The sequence below is a fragment of the Culicoides brevitarsis genome, chromosome 1 (assembly GCF_036172545.1).
Source record: "Culicoides brevitarsis isolate CSIRO-B50_1 chromosome 1, AGI_CSIRO_Cbre_v1, whole genome shotgun sequence".
Taxonomy (NCBI): Eukaryota; Metazoa; Arthropoda; class Insecta; order Diptera; family Ceratopogonidae; genus Culicoides; species Culicoides brevitarsis.
In genome coordinates this window covers 39,029,546-39,042,496 of record NC_087085.1, presented here as the reverse complement: position 1 = coordinate 39,042,496, position 12,951 = coordinate 39,029,546, and positions in this window count along the sequence as shown.

Here is a 12,951-nt window from a genome sequence, read left to right as displayed (position 1 = left end):
GTTCATGAAAATTTTATTCTTAATTTTTTTTTACAAAATTTTGTGAAAAGTTTTGAAATAAAAAAAAATAAATAAAATTGTCTTTTATGTGATGAAGAGTTCAAAATTGTGAATTTTGGAATTTTAACTTTTTTTTTTGTAGAAAAAGTCTAAAAATAATTATAAATTTTATAAATATTTTGATCAATTTTTTTTTGTGACAAAATTAACAATGAGGAATATCAAATTGTTTTTTTTTTAATTAAAATTTTTAACTAAATTTAAAAAAAAATATTTATATTTAAATTTTTAAAAATGTTTAATTAAAAAAAAATAAAAATTAAATTTAATTTTTTAAAAAATATTCAATTAAATTATGTGTTCATTAAATTATTTTAATTAATTTCAATTTTTTTTTAAATTTTTAATTTTTTTTTTTAATTAAAAAATTTTTAAAAATATTAAGAAAATAATTATGAAAGTTAATAAATTTCAATTAAAATTAATAAAAAAAATTTAATTTTGTATTTTTAATGTTTAATTTAAAAAAATTTTTTAAAATTATTTTTTAATTTTTTATTTTAAAAATATTTAAATTTTTAAAAATGTTTAATTAAAAAAAATTAAATTAAAATTTAAAAAAAATATACAATTAAATTATGTGTTCATTAAATCATTTTAATTTATTGGAATTTTTAATTAAAATTTATTTTTTAATTAAAAAAAAAAATATATTTAAATTTTTAAAAATTTTTAATTTAAAAAAAAAATAAAAATTAAAATATGTGTTCATTAAATTATTTTAATTTTATTTTATTTAATTAAGCTTATATTTAATTTATTAAGATGGATGAAAAACGTTTGCTCGAATAAAATTTTAACTAAAACTTGAAAAAAAATTTTTATTAATTTTTAACTTAATCAACTTTATGCATTTTGTTAAAAAAAATCGAAAAATTTTAAAATTTAATTTTTTTTAAGTCAACTAAGTAACTTTTATTTAAGAATATTTAAAAAAAAATTAATTATTATTGACTAAAGGCTAAATTTTTTTTTTCGATCTAATGAGGAGTACAAAAATGTGAATTTTTTTTATTAATATTTATTTTTTTTTAAATCCTGAGCCTGAAAAAAACAAAAAAATTTCGACTTATTATAAAAATAAAAAAAAACTCGTGAACCTCCTGTACCTTCTTACCTTGTTCCAAATGCTATTTACCATAAAACCATGTTAGTTACACACAAATATAAATAAAGAAATACACAAACATCATTATAACAGCTTGCCGAGTGCTTCTTGAACAGTATCTCTCTCTCGCTTACGAAACAAAATAATAATAAAAAGTAATACGCTTCGCCTTGTTCAGCAACGCACACATTTGACTCGATATGCATTACATTTCCCCAACAAGTACCAACTAAGTATAAAAATGATATATAAACATTTTTTCCCCATTATTTGCTGATTTTTTTTTCTTTCTTATTTTTTTTTCCAAGAGTGTGTCAAGCTTTCGCACAATTTTATTAGATCCTTCCATTCAGGTTGGCGACGCAAATGTTCGTGGAAAAAGTTAATAAATTACATTTTCCTCTCTCGCTCGCTCGCGTCTGTATAGGAAACTTTTTAAAGTAATAGTTTGTGACATTATGTCCTTCTGACGTCTCGCTCCGGAGGAAAACGTAGGTGAGAAACGAATAAAAATGTAAATTGAACATGTTACGTGTCGTGTTAGTGATACAATAAATTCCATCAGTAATTTTCCTCCTCCTACTCGGAACAATGCTCGGAGAGCTATTAAGCTAAAATTGAAGCGATTACGTTCCTTTGTTCTATGAAGCACTTTTTCTTTGAAAATGGGTTCGTCAACCACAGAATAAAATGAAATTTTTAATAACGTTCAAGCTAACGAGATTTTGTCTTGTTTTTTTTTTAGTTATTGTCGCAAATGTGATGTAATAAGATAAATTATGCTTAAAATGTTGCCTTTTTTTCGAAAAATATCCTGTTTATATTTTTTTATTATGATGTTTTTTTCTCTTTTTTGCTCTCTTCCCACTTTTTTTCTTTTTTCTCGTCGGCAAAACAAACAAACAAGAAGATTAACAAGATAAGTGTTTGTTCAAAGTGAATGTCAGATGTAATAAAATGTGTAATAAGTTTTGACGTTTTCGCAGTAGATTAATGATTATGAGCCATTTTGTTCCACGAGAGAAAAAAAAGACAAAATCTCTTTTTGCTAATTCAAAGTTTCAAACTACTTTTTATCGTTTTTCGTGTCGTTGACATCATTTTCTCGTCTAATCCGACTAACAAGAGTTTGTTTAACGTTTTTTAATGAGAAACGACAAAACAAATTAAGATGCTCGTTCTTGCTCATTTTTCATCCAATTTTTAATTGAGTCTTGTTCGTGTCACTATTTTCAGCTCAAAAGAACTCATTACAAAGTTTTTTTTTTTTCATTACTTTGACAGATTTTCTTTCTCGTTCTCGGCGTTGTCTCTGAGGAGAAAATAATAATAATTAAAGTTTTTTCCTCTAATAAATCAATCACTCAGTCACAGGAGGAGGCTTCGACAACAGGATGGCGTTACCTTACAAAGGCGTAAAAATATAAAATTTGAAAGTTTTTTGGTTTGAATTTTTGTATTTTGAGCGCATTTTTAAATAAATTTATAATTTAATTAATTATTTTTTTATTTTAATTTTTTGTAATTTTTTAAAATTATTTTTAATTTTTTAAGATTTTTTTTTATATTTTATTAATTAATTCAATTGGACAGTTTTATTTCAATTTTGTTTCTTATTTTAATTTTTTTTTATTTCAAATAATTTTTATTTTCAAAGAATTAAGTTTTAAAAATTGGCCTTGAAAATTTTGTTATTTTTAAATAATTTCTTTAGATTTTTTTAATATATTTAAGATTTTTTAAATATTTTAAAATAACCTTTTTTTAAAAAATAAAATTTGATTTGAAATTATAAAATATTAGAAAATTAAAAATTTATTTTAGCCTTATTTTTTTTTTATTTTTATTAAAAGTTTATTTTATATTTGGACATTTTTTTTTATTTTAAACGATTTTAAATAATTATTCATGTCAAAATATTGAATTTTAAATATTTTTAATTGTTTTGACTTTTATTTATTTTTTAAATACATTTATGTGAAAATTTCATTATTTTAAAAATATTTTGTATCTAATTTTTTTTTTTAATTTTTAAAAAATTTTTTTTCTTCTTAAAATATTTTAAAATTAATAATTTTTCAGTTAAGTAATTTCTTTTAAATTAATAAAAAATAAATTATAAAATTATTTTTAAATAAATATTTTCTTAAAATTTTCTTATATATACCTATTTTTAAATGATTTTGATCTAACTTTGATTTTTAAAAATATATTTTAGATTTAAAAATTTTTTCAATTAAGCATCGTTTTGAATAAATAAAAATTGATTTAAAATCAAATAATTTTTTAAGATTAAATTTTTATTTTTTTTTATTAATTTTTTTTTTATTTCGGCAATTTTTATTTTAAATAATTATTCATTTCTAAAGATTAAATTTTAAATATATTTTTAATTTTTTTTTTATTTTTAAATATTTTAAAATTAATAACTTTCAGTTAATATTTAATTCAGTTAATTAATAAAAATTAAATTACCTATAAAATTATTTTCAATTAAATATTTTCTCATAAATTATTTATTTCAAATTATTAATTTTTAAAATTAAAAAAAAAATTATATATTTTTTTTCTTTTTTTAAAGATTCAAAAAATTAAGACTTAAATCGAATTTTCATAAAACCTTCAAAATGCAACACAAAAAGTATCGCCATCGATAAGAAACAACTCGATCGAGACGAAGAAAAAGTTCTTTTGATGAAGATGAAGTGCGAGAAAAAAACAAGACGAAACCATAAATTTTGTATGCACGTCAAACACACAAAGGGAGGCAAAAAGAAAAAACGCAAACCCAAGCACCGCCGGAGCAATAACAAACAAAAATAAAAATATAAAGAGAAAAATTTGAACGATTTATTTATTTGTTTTAGCAAAAGTTCAATATAATAATATCTACACGAGTAATCTGACGCAAATTGATTTATTACAATAAATAAAATGCTGCTGTTGCACACACAAGAGAAACGAAAATACAGCAACAGGATAACAAGTTGTTCGTGCGGCAGCGTCTTTTTTTAGCAGCAGCAAAAATACAAGATGAAAAATATTTGCAGATGCTGTCGATTCGTTTGTCAATTTTCTATATATCGGTAAATATCTCAAGGTTTCTGCGCGTCAAAGCGAATAGCGCTGCTAAAAATGATTAAAAATAAATGAAAATTTACTATTTGCGTGCATGTCGCGCCAATTTTCATTAAATTCTCCAACAACCTGTTTCAATTCACTGACACTCGTTTCGCAAGAGAACTCGTACAAAAGTCCTGAAATTGAGCAGTTATGTTGCTCTTATACTGAACAGTTCACGTTTTATTTACTTACCGCGCCGGAACGACACGACGACTCTACTTCGCTTCGTGTTATGTGAAACTCTCCGAATAATGCAACTCAAATAGAAACATTTCAATAACATGTTCGTCGACGTGCGTTCTTTCAGGCGGTTTTTATTGAACAATAACATTGGAGAACTTTTTTTCATCAGATTTTATTTTTTTCGTTTGGACACGCGGATCGACCAACGACGACAAGTACAGCTTGTTTCGCAGCAACGAAAAAAAAATGTGTGGGGTTAGAATAAATTGATTGAAATGAAAAACGTGTTTGATTACTGCCGTTAGCATGCTGATTGCTTGCTTAGTTTACGTGTGCTAAGTCAGTATTAAGAGGAAATGCCGTAACATGTTTTAACACACGACACACTGAAAACCTCACAAAAAGTTTGACATAAAACTGAGTTTCTATGGAAAAAAAGAGAAAAACAGTAAATTTAGTTTTGTTAAATTTTACGAGACGAATTGAAAAAGGAGTCGTGCTGTGAGAAATAGTGATACTTTAACCAAATAGAGATTAAGATAAACTGGCAGTAAAAAGGTACACCGTTAAAATTTAGTCAACCTGAACCTCTTTTCATGCATTTAAATTCGAAGGATTTTTTTTTGTCTTTTTGATTAACTTTGAATGTTCGAATTTTCTCAGTTTTCTTAAGAGATACAACCTCCGGGGTATATTTTTCTGAAAGAGCATAAAAATTGCAAGAAAGTATTGGTAGACTTTTGAATTTTGGGTTCTCGTGAAAAAATTTCATCAACCTGAACCCGGTTTTCATGAAATTTATTGGTAGACTTTTGAATTTTGGGTCTTCATGAAAAAATGTTATCAACAGAAAATTTCAAAGGAAATTTTTCTTCTTTTTGATTAAGTTGAAAGTTCGAATTTTTCTCAGTTTTCTTAAGAGATACAACCTCCGGGGTATATTTTTCTGAAAGAGCATAAAAATTGCAAGAAAGTATCGGTAGACTTTTGAATTTTGGGTCCTCGTTAAAAAATTTCATCAACCTGAACTCGGTTTTCATGAAATAAAATTTTCTTCTCTTTGATTAAGTTGAAAGTTCGAATTTTTCTCAGTTTTCTTAAGAGATACAACCTCCGGGGTATATTTTTCTGAAAGAGCACAAAAATTGCAAGAAAGTATCGGTAGACTTTTGAATTTTGGGTCCTCGTTAAAAAATTTCATCAACCTGAACCCGGTTTTCATGAAATAAAATTCAAAGGAAAATTTTCTTTGCTTTGTTAGAGTTCAAAGTTCGAATTTTCTCAGTTTTTTTAAGAGATTCAACCTCCGGGGTATATTTTTCTGAAAGAGCACAAAAATTGCAAGAAAGTATCGGTAGACTTTTGAATTTTGGGTCCTCGTGAAAAAATTTCATCAACAGAATACCTGAACCCGGTTTTCATGAAACAAATTTCAAAGGAAATTTTTCTTCTTTTTGATTAAGTTGAAAGTTCGAATTTTTCTCAGTTTTCTTAAGAGATACAACCTCCGGGGTATATTTTTCTGAAAGAGCATAAAAATTGCAAGAAAGTATCGGTAGACTTTTGAATTTTGGGTCCTCGTGAAAAAATTTCATCAACAGAACACCTGAACCCGATTTTCATGAAACAAATTTCAAAGGAAATTTTTCTTCTCTTTAATTAAGTTGAAAGTTCGAATTTTTCTCAGTTTTCTTAAGAGATACAACCTCCGGGGTATATTTTTCTGAAAGAGCATAAAAATTGCAAGAAAGTATCGGTAGACTTTTGAATTTTGGGTCCTCGTGAAAAAATTTCATCAACAGAATACCTGAACCCCGTTTTTCATATTTCAATGAAAAAAAAAATTTTAACAGTGTAAATTCAAAAAACATTCACAAAAAGACAAGATAAATTCTCAATTGGCATCGAATCAAATGTTGCTTGAATATCTTCATCCTTTGACAACTTCATACCGATAAAAAGTGAACAAATTGTTTACCCAACCGCATTTTCTATTTTCGTCCTCGGAGCAACAATAATTTAATGATTGTCTCATGTGTAACATTAAATTCTCATTATTTACCATGACAATCGTCTCCAGTGCGAAAAAAAGTAACAAACTGTAACTGCTGAACTGGATGAAACAAAAGTATCCACAATAAATAATAATGACAACAAGAGTAATTGAGTGTGTCTCGCCCGTGCCTCGTGTCTGTCTCTAACACAAAATGACACTAAATTACATAAAAATTTATCCTCATATTATATTTCACGCACTTAATATGCTGTGCCAGGCATGGAGTTGACCAAAAAGTTTACTTCGCTACAACACCTGTCCTTCTTCGCCGTCGTTGCTTCGGCAAATTAAATGACACACTCAATATGTGAAGTGACTCCAAAGACGCCCGAATTCAGTGAAAAAGGGATTAGCTAAAGTGCGTTGTGCAAATTCTAGTCACGTGTCAGCTGAAATAATATCTTTTTCCTGTCCTTCACGTTGGTTGGTCCTTGGTGAAATTTGTCATGTCTTCCGACACCCGGCGCGTCATGTTCGGGACTGCACTAAGTGATGATGTTAAAGTTTATGTGCTTCGAGGCATTTATCGTCATACCTACAAATTAATTATTTTAATAGGTGAGTCGGAAAAGGCAAGTTTCATGTTACCTTTGTGAGCGAGTAATTGTGCGCGCGCTACGGAGCAAGGAAAGAAATGATAAAATAATTTCAACGACGAAGAAGCGAAAAAGACAGAGAAAAGGAAGAAATTTATAATAAAAGAAGATAAATTCTATGAATTGCTGATTGAAATTTTCTTTTGTACTTTATGGGCGAAAGACAATGGAAACGAACAATGATGTGAAACGACATGACACGCAGAGAATTGCTTTTATGTGATTACGGGAGGAATTGCGAAAGTTGGCACTGACATAATTATTTGAATAAATTGTTCGAGAAAAGGTAAGTTGAGGGAAAAGTTGAGACAATGGAATGACGTCTGCGGAGGAAACGGATGCGTAGAAAAGAGCAAACGACGTTTTTGGTGATTATTTTGGGGAGTTGCCTAACATTTTTTCGAGGGTAAGTATCGACGAAGTGTCATTTGATGTCTGTCTGTTTAATACATATACAAAAAATTTTCAAAAATATTTTTAAATTTTGTCCCAATGCACAATTTAAAATTTTTCCCTGAAACTTCTAGCGTTTTTTCCCAATGCATTATTAAAATTTTTCCCTTATGCATTCAATTTAAAATTTTTTGCCCTAATGAACATTTTAAAATTTTGTCCCAATGCACAATCTAAAATTTTGTCCTAATGAACATTTAAAATTTTGCCCTAATGAACATTCTAAAATTTTTCCCAATGCATAATATTTTAAAATTTTGCCCTTATGAACATTCTAAAATTTTGTCCCAATGCACAATTTAAAATTTTTCCCTAATGAACATTCTAAAATTTTGTCCCAATGCACAATTTAAAATTTTGCTCGAATGAACATTCTAAAATTTTGTCCCAATGCACAATATTTTAAAATTTTTCCCTTATGAACATTCTAAAATTCGGTCCCAATGCACAATATAAAATTTTGCCCTAATGAACATTCTAAAATTTTGTCCCAATGCAAAATCTAAAATTTTTCCCTAATGAACATTTTAAAATTTTGTCCCAATGCACAATATAAAATTTTGCCCTAATGAACATTTTAAAATTTTGTCCCAATGCACATTCTAAAATTTTGTCCCAATGCACAATATTTTAAAATTTTTTCCCAATGCACAATTTAAAATTTTTTCCCAATGCACAATTTAAAATTTTTCCCTAATGAACATTCTAAAATTTTGTCCCAATGCACAATTTAAAATTTTTCCCTAATGAACATTCTAAAATTTTGTCCCAATGCACAATATTTTAAAATTTTGACCTTATGAACATTCTAAAATTTTGTCCCAATGCACAATGAATATGAATATTCTAAAAAACAATTTTTTTTTTTATTTTTAAAAATCATTTTGAATTTTCAAACTCGTATTGATAAAAATACGCTCAAGTCAATTACCAAAAATTTTTCAACAAAAATTTCTGATTTATTTCCCTCTATTGTTTGAAATGAAATAAAATTCGTCCTTCAGGTAAATTACCGTAAATTTTTCCTCTTGTCAAATAAAAAATTCCTCCTCCTCTCTCATTATCTTTTACCACAAGAAATCAATTAATCATGCGATGATAAAAAGCTAAACAAAATAATTATCTGTCAGTTCAGTCTCCCGACTGTCGCCCTTGACAAATTTCAGCTAATCGCACCATTTATCACTAATTACATTTTCTGCCCACTTTTTTGACTTTTCACTGAAAAGTTTTCAGCAAAGGAGACTAATTTTTTAATTTATCGCCAACGAAAAAAAAAAGTTTTGCTATTGAACAATAAATTTTATTTTTTTTTTTTAATTTTTCACCCACACTCCTTTATTTATTCAAAACTTAAACTATTGAGAAAGATAAGAACACTTATTTCACTGAACAAACGAACAAATAAAACTATATTTAATTAAAACACTTGGAATTCTACTTTTGGAGTTTTTTTTTCTTTAATGCTAAAACGAAAGGATAAATTTTCGTTCGCCGCTTTGCACGTACAAAACTTTTTCTCATGAAAATTTATCAAGTTATTAGCATCATATTTCTCCAAACAGCAAAAAACGGAACAAAAGTGTGCAACTTTGCGTTAAAATATTTAAAATAAAAGAAATGACTAAGAAAGATTAATTAAGCATAATGGTCTTAAACGGCATCTATTGACTTTTCTTACTTCCTCGTTTAATTTGATAAGACAAGAGAAATGCAAATCACACAAAAATTTTATTTGAAAGGGACCCGAAATTTGCATGAACATTTATCATATTTAAAATGTCAAAAAAATTCCTCAATAAAATTAATTTTACTTTGAAACTTTAATTCAATATTCAATTTTGAGGAATTTTTAAAGAGTTTTTTGAACTCTGCCTGATCGGTGTAATTAAAAATACACAAATCCCCAATAAATGACGACCGTCTGTGGTTTATTTGAGTGTCTTTTGTGCAAAAACCCCACTTGACGTGGGACCATCAGCCAACATTAGTGCGGTAAATAATTCCATGTTATTCGATACTTTGGCAGACACAAAAGGACTAAATAATTAATGAGTTTGTACATCGTTGCGAACTGGAGAGAAAAAAGCGGATGATAAATGGCTATCGACGCAACGAACAAAAAAAAATTGAAGAATCCCCATGATAAAATGCAGCAATACACGCGATACGGATTCTCTCGAGGGGAAGATTTGACCTTCAAGGATGTATTTCAAGTAAATACGTAGAAAATTCCATTTAACGAAACTGCTATATAGCGAAAATGTGCATTAGGACGAAATTTTTAAATGTGTATTGGGTAAAAATATCAAAATGTGACTTGGGGCGAAAGTTTTAAATATGTTTTAGGTAAAATTTTTAAAATTTTCATTAGATCAATTATTTCAAAATGTCAACTGGGGTAATCATTTGGAATGGGCATTGGGTAAAAGTTTTTAAATGTACATTGGGTAAAAATTTAAAAAAGTCATCTGGAAAGAAATTTTTAAAAAAGTTTTAAGTAAAGTTTTTAAATTTTTATTTAAGTCAATTATATCAAAATGTCAACTGGGGTAAAAATTTTGAATGTGCATTGGGACAAGGTTCAAAATGTGTATTGGGTAAAAATATCAAAATATGACTTCGGGCGAAGTTTTAAAATGTTTTAGGTAAAATTTTTAAAATTTGCATTAGGTCAATTATTTTAAAATGTCAACTGGGGAAAATATTTTAAATGTGCATTGGATAAAAGTTTTTAAATGTGCATTGGGTCAAATATTTAATATGTATATTGGGTCAAAAATATTAAATGTGCATTAGGGCAAATATTTTAAAATGTAAACTGGGTCAAATTTCGAGTATATAATACTTTAAAAACTTAAAATATGCACTGGGATGAAAAATTCCATTTGTATAATGGGCTATTATTTATATTTGTCAAATGGGAAGTTGTACGTAAAAGCAAATAAATAACAAATATTTGCAAAATTTGTAGTTAAATATTAATTTAGCATGTCGACGTCACACAAATTAGAACAAAGCACAAGTGCCTACTTCACAATTAAATTATTTCGCCGTAATTCAGAAGTTTACTCGAACATTACACCGTAATAATTAATAAACACATGTGATAAATGCTCTTGTATATCCGCTTCTGGCCCATCCGCAAAATTGGTGTGGGAGCGAATAATCATCAAAATTATTTACTCGGTCAGCAGGGAGAGATATTTGAGCTGTGCAATTGCCTGCCAGTATCACTATAGGAACAATTTAATTGATTTAGTTAAAATTTATATTTATTTATATGGAAATGTAATCCAATATTTTATGCTGGTTGAACATAACTTTGATATTTTATGCAAAAGACGGATGTTCGTGTTTTGGATAACATTTTATTATCGAGAAAGATTTTATCCTGAAATGACCAAAAGCAAATAAATGTGGGTTTTACAGGATATGTGATAGATTTCAATCGTCCTTTTATCGTTTGAAATGTTTAGAATGTTGTAATTCGAATGAATTTTAAAGTTTGCTCATGAAAGGTTTTTGATGAAATTCTGGGAATTGATTGTGGTTTGTTAAAAATTATTTTGTTTTTGTGAAGTATTTAATTTTGACATGAAAACCTTGTCAGTTTTTGTGAAAATTTAATTTATTTTGATTGATTATGTCAAAAAAAATATGATTTTTAATTTATATTTACAAGATTTTTTTTCTTCGAAATTTTGCTTATTTTATTCAAATTTAATTTTAAAAATAAATAATATAAAAAAATTAAATAAATTTTAATAAAAAAAAAATTTTAATTAATTTTAAATGTTGAAAATTCTCGAATTCATAAGTGACGTCAAATCTAGTGTCAAATATAAATATCTTGCCAAGATCAGAGTGATTACAGATTTGAAGCTTTATAACTAAATATAACAAATGTTATAGCAAAAACAGAAATTTAAATGAACTCAAATTATTTATTGGTAAGTTGCCAAAATCTGAATATCACGAAAGAACCATTAATTTACAAGAATATTATTTGCAAATGTTTCGATAACAGAAGCGAAGTCAATAAAATCTGTTCAAGATAGAAAAAAAAATAAAATCTTATAAAATTTTTCTCCAAAATTTATTTTTTTAGTTCTTTAGATTACTGCAACGTTAAAAAATTAAATAAAATTGAATTATGAAAAAATAAAAATTAAATAAATTAAAAAAAAATTATTAAAAAATTATATTTTAATTATTTTCTAATTTTCAGGATATGAATAAAAAATTAAATAAAATTTCGAAAATTATTATTTAATTTTTTAATTTTTTTGGGTAAAATCTAATACAATAAATAATAAAAAAATAAAATAATAAAATTAATTGAAATTTTTATTTAGTTATTAAATAGATACAGGATAAAAAAAATTATTGATTTATAATTTTTATAAAATTTTACATAATTTAATAAAATAATTTTAAAAATAATAAGGTATTAATTTTCTTATTTTTTATTTAAAAGTATAAAATTGCATATTAAATTTAAAAAAAATAATGAAACTTTTTTGAACAAAGATTTCAATATGTTTATTCCTTAATGATTTTCAAAGAAAAATGAAAATTATAATATTTTTCAAGCAATTTGTATAATTTTATGACATTAAACTTTTTAATTTAAATTCATTGTTTGCCATTTCTTTGTTAAAATATTTATTTTTAGAAAAAAGTTTTTTAACTTTAAGTTTTATTTTTTTTAAATTAAGTATTACAAAAAGTATGAAAAATAAATATAAAAATAATAATTTTACTTTTCCAGACTTTAAAACAACATTTTTCTGCATTTATTTGCATGTTAAACATTTTACAACATTCTCCATCAAAACAGACAAAAAAAATCGGCAGAAACCCTTCGCGTGCATGCTAAATAAAATATATCGAAGCCATAACACCCATTATTTAGCACATAGTTCATCATCATCGCGAACTTGTCGAACAAGTAACAGCTTGACAGTAAAACATGGCCAAGGCCGCCACGAGCACAATATTTAGAGCAAACAAAAATTAAATCAATACAACAAAATAAATAACAAAAAAAAAATAGAAATCTCATTTCATGCGAATGACTGTGCTTCGTCGATTTATTTATTTGTTTTGTAACCCAATATTTTCACATATGGATGAATTTTCGAAGGACTAAAATAAAATGAATAATATTTATTCGCATCGCTCGCTTTTTTCTTCTTTTTTTTGAACATTTTCATAGCAAAATATTATTTTATGATTTTATGAAAAATTCAAAGTCGAAGAAAAACGAAAGTGAATGGATGAATGAATAATTAAAGAATAACAATAAATGTTAACAGTGCAAACAAACCTTTGGAAAATATTTCACAGAAAAAATGAGAGATCCTGTG